Genomic DNA, 5,060 nt, shown 5'->3' with positions numbered 1-5,060 from the left:
ACATTACAGAGGGGAAAACCCAGCATCTGGTGATGTCCATAAGTACAAGACTTCTGGCTGTCATTACCTGGAAAGGGTTTCATCGAAGTACTAGATATGAACATTTGATTTTCAGTTTTTCATTTGTCCGATTACTTCTGAAACCCTGAAATTAAGCGATTTTGTAATAAAATCTTTAGTTCATCACATTTCTATACAATCTTTTGTTCAACCCATTGAATTAGGGTTCGCTCACACTAGTCGTGCTGCCGTCGCAGTGTGGTGCGGTTCTGCAGTGCAGCGCAGCTAGGGTTAATGCGGGGTACACAGGTTTCCATCATGTTTGCCTTGATGCTAATGTGCAGTGGTGCATGTTAACACAAATGCCCTGTAGCACGCATTTTTACAGCTGAAAGTCTTTGTTGTTTTATTAACAAGTCATTGTGATGCACAGAATGTGGGAACAGGAGAAAATTGTGTTTGAGTAGAGCTCTTAGTCTCACCTCAGAAAGGCTCTGATACTGTGCTCTCCAGGGGCGTGTCTCCCTACATCACCACGATAACGTGTCTACGCGTTCCCAGGGTGATGTTGGGAGACGCGTCTGCTGGCATTACAAGGTAGTGATTCCACTTCTAGGGTGGGAGTAAGGGGGAGAGATCAAGCAAAGGACTTGCATGCATGCATAGAAGCCTAACCAATGGATACAGACACCAGGAAGGTGAGGGCATGGGTGGTGGGGTGTGGGGCAGTGGGGCTATAAGGATATATATTTAATATCTTTTTTTTAAAATATATTTTATTGATTTTTTACAGAGAGTAAGGGAGAGAGATAGAGAGTTAGAAACATCGATGAGAGAGAAACATCGATCAGCTGCCTCCTGCACACCCTCCACTGGGGATGTGCTTGCAACCAAGGTACATGCCCTTGACCGGAATCGAAACTGGGACCCTTCAGTACACAGGCCGACACTCTATCCACTGAGCCAAACCGGTTAGGGCTTCATAAGCTTTTTAGCAATATATGTTGAACACTTCTGTTTCATGGTCAAGACAGAATCAGAGGCCATGGATACTGACAACAGATGGGTCTGTTTTATTCTGTCTTTTTTCATGACTATATCTACTGACGTGACTTGATTTATAAGCAAAACCTAGAAAACCTACAAAAATGTGTTTTGTGATTTATCTAGGAATAATACAGAAAATATTGCTGTTATTTTTGGTAAAGAAAGTCAATTTTGTACAGTTTATTTTGACATAAATAAAATGTGAATTTGTTTTAAAAAATAGTTAAAGGTGAAAAATATTGTTCTGTGAAACATAATTATTTAGTACATTATAATTTAAAACAGAAGCACTGTGAATTAAAGTACTTTATTGCTTTGTAAAAAAAAATAAAGTCTTGCCAAGAGAAATGTAAACAGTGCTTTGCTTCCCTTCTTGTCTCATAACTTTCAGTATGGAGTGACCAACTCTCCTATTCTTTGGTGAATTGTCATACTCTTCCCAAGTTCATTCATAACAGCTTCTAACACTTTATCCTTCTTACCTGAAATACCATGAAATATCTCCAAGCGTTCCTTTAATGTTAAGGTTTTTGCTCTTGTCACTTCCTCTGAAATATCTTTATCCTTTCCATCAAAACCACTTACCTGTTTATGTCAATAAGCTCATCTTTACTAAGTTCCTCTGGCTGCACATCTGGAGTTTCTCAAACATTGGCAATATGCACACTCCCACAGCAAGCTATTCTATAACTCTATTTACATTTGATTCAAACGTCATTTATGGAGTTACCACTTTTTGTTTCTTTACTGCGGTTCAATGTGTAGGCCAATTCTTTCAATTATCTGTTTTTGTAACAGATGGGTTCATCACATGCGTTCCTCAGTGGAAGACAAGGGGGCAACACAACTACACACTCTGCTGTCTATGAACTAAATAATACGTGCAGTGACCAATCACTGACAGACTTGGGAAGAAGTGACATGATTGGTCACTGATCATTACGAACAACTGTTAGTTACTGAGTCATCTGTGGACTGCAGAGCTAGCAGTGAAGTTTGTACAATTATTCCGTTACTATACCAATTTGTTAGGGGAATGGTGTAATTTAACAATACTGTGATAACTGAAAGTTACACTTATCAGAACAATGCAAAACCAGGACTACCCATATGTATATTCATTGTCATCGAAAGCTCTTCATATGAACTGGACATTCTCTTTTCCCCCTTCCCCTCCCCACTCCCTGCCCTTTTCCACTTTGCTGTGTGCCCTGGGAGCCTAACCTCATGGACTGCATCATCCAGGACCCTCCCCAATGGCTTCTAATTGGGTTTGTCATTGGAAGGCACCACGAGGAGATCAGATGAAGGGAGAAGAGAAAGGTCAAGATAATTATTTTCCTTCTCTGCTGGGCCACGTTTGGGGCCTGGCTTCTTTCTCAAGGCCACAGCTTTTTCCCAGGTCCCAGGTACTCCTCCCTCTTTGTCCCTTCAGGCCTAGAGGTGGTAATAGCTTCACATAGTTGCCAGCTCCAGGGTGCGTCACCACTTCAAGCTTCCCAAACCTTTGTTCATGTCTTCTCCACGAAACTCGCTGCAAGCATACTTCTCCTGAGTGTGCCATGCTTCCCACCAGGATCTTCACCGAGCTACCGGGCCACACTGTTCATGGTAAATCATGGGTACATATCCTAACATGTGCATGTCCTCAGAGTTCTGGAAGGAGATAGGTAGTAACATTACTTGTAACACTGCATTTTTCCTATCTGCCTTTAAAAATAAGAAAACATATAAGGAAAAGAAAAGAAGTAAATTTCATATCTTGAAGGATTATTTTAGCTTCAAAGTAGTTATTTTTCTAATTTAGCTAAATTTTTATAGTTCTCAAATTAATTACTTTTTAACATTCAGCCAGCCATATCTCTGACTGAGGGTCTTTAAAACTGTTCTAATAAAGAAGAATTGATCATGCTGCAATTCCTATTAAGGAACTGTTGAAGAAAGACAAGTTTCAGGAATTAAATGAGATTAGTTGTCTGCTGTCTTAGAGTGACTCAGAACATACTGTATGCCCTAACAGACACCTGCATCTGGGCTGTTGCTGAGTCCAATTTAAGACAGCTAACATTTCCAATTGAAGAAAAACGGTTGACATATAAAGATAGCTTCGTTACTGCTCAGACTGGTTATCAATCATAGCTCCACATATTCAACTTAATATTTCCTTCAGAACTAGACCTGATTGAAAATTCCACTTGTGAGAAGCATTAAAATGCTAACTGCTAAATACTAATAAGAATATTTAACAAGGCTAGAAGATATAGTAGGCACTAAATATATATACAAATTGGACTTTGAAAATGCTTTTGTGGCCCTAGCTGGTTTGGCTCAATGGATAATGCGTCAGCCTGTGGACTGAAGGGTTCCAGGTTCAATTCTGGCCAAGGGCACATGCCTGGGTTATGGGCTCGATCCCCAGTAGGGGGCGGGCAGGAGACAGCCAATCAATGATTCTCTTTCATCATTGATGTTTCTATCTCTCTCTCCCTCTCCCTTCCTCTCTAAAAATCAATAAAATATATATTTTTTAAAAAAGAAAGAAAAAAGAAAATGTTTTTGTGACTTTATCATTTGAAATGCTTAAGGTGTGTTTTTTTTTTAAATGTTAGTCTATGTCTTTTATCAGCCCATATACAATTGATTGTCTTCTATTCTGTTGAAGCAATAGGTCAGATATTTGTCACAATAATACTCGTCAAAGTAGCTGGCCATGAAATCTCCAGCACCACATTCTTCTAGAGGGCACTCCAGACGAAGTCCAGCGACTTTGCCATTCTCATGCACTGCGGTATTTCAGGACCGCAGCTAACCTTTTCTCCAGGGCTTATTCTTCTTGGCAGCGATGCAAGACTTCTCTTCCGTTTCTTAGCACCACCACGAAGTCTTGACACAAGGTGAAGTGTGCACTCCTTTTGAATGTTCTAGTCAGACAAAGTACATCCATCTCCCAGTTGCTTGCCAGCAAAGAGGAGTCTTTGCTGATCAGGAGGAATTCCTTCTTTATCCTGGATATTGGCCTTAACATTTTCTGTTGTATCCGAGGGTCCAGCCTTAAGAGTGATGATCTTCCCTGTAAGGGTTTTCACAAAAATCTGCTTCTTGACAGTGGTTACACCATAGATGGTGGATGGGAAAAGCTGAAATGAAGGTTTGGTTGGTTGGTTTGGTTTTTTTTTTTGTTTTTGTTTTAATATTTTTAAATATATTTTTATTGATTTCAGAGAGGAAGGGGGAGAGAGAGATGGAAACATAAATGATGAGAGAGAATCATTAATCAGCTGCCTCCTGCACGCCCCTCCATGGGATGGAGCCCACAACCTGGGCATGTGCCCTTGACCAGAATCGAACCCGAGGGGCCTTTCAGTCCACAGGCCAATGCTCTATCCACTGAGCCAAACCAGCTAGGGCTGGTTTGTTTTAAGATGGTAAGAAAGTAAAACATTTCTTGAATGTTTTTTAAGAAACCTATCATAGAAGAGCACCCTAAAAGATCAGTTCACTGGAATTCCTTACGTTTGCTCTTCCAGTTGCAAAATGCACTATGGGTTAGAGAGATTTCCTCCGTAACATTTTTACAAATGCCCCACTTTTTATAAGACATTCAAAAAGTATAATAATAATAAAATCCTACTTTATTTTTACTTTCCAAGTCTAGAATACATAAAACTAAATTTATTCAACAGAATACTTAACAGAATACTGTGCTAACCTATCTACATGGAGTGCTGTCAGGTTTGAGTGGTTCCTGGGGCAGGAGAGGCTCTTAATCAGGTCCAGGCTGTGGTTCAAGCAGCGGAACCCACAGTTCTAACGGTATCAGTGGTAGGAAAAGGCACCATGTGGAGTTTATAGGAGCCCCAACATAGACCCCTAAGCTCTGGAGCAAAGCTATGCCATCTGCATCAGAAAAGTGTACACCAGTCAATAAATAGCCCCTGGCTTGCTGCACGGTTTTGGTGGAGATAAAGCACCTGCCGGTAGGACATTAGTGACCACGCAGCCAGACCTTCCCA

At 40.6% G+C, this 5,060-nt stretch overlaps 1 pseudogene; it reads right to left on the bottom strand.

Moving 5' to 3' along the window:
• Positions 1-3,669: 3,669 nt before the first annotated feature.
• On the bottom strand, positions 3,670-4,184 carry LOC102753539 (annotated as a pseudogene).
• Positions 4,185-5,060: the final 876 nt, after the last annotated feature.

Source organism: Myotis davidii, unplaced genomic scaffold (assembly GCF_000327345.1).
Source record: "Myotis davidii unplaced genomic scaffold, ASM32734v1 scaffold426, whole genome shotgun sequence".
In the NCBI taxonomy this organism is placed as follows: domain Eukaryota; kingdom Metazoa; phylum Chordata; class Mammalia; order Chiroptera; family Vespertilionidae; genus Myotis; species Myotis davidii.
The sequence above is the reverse complement of the archived record's forward strand: the minus strand, read 5'-3'. Positions and strand labels throughout refer to the sequence as shown.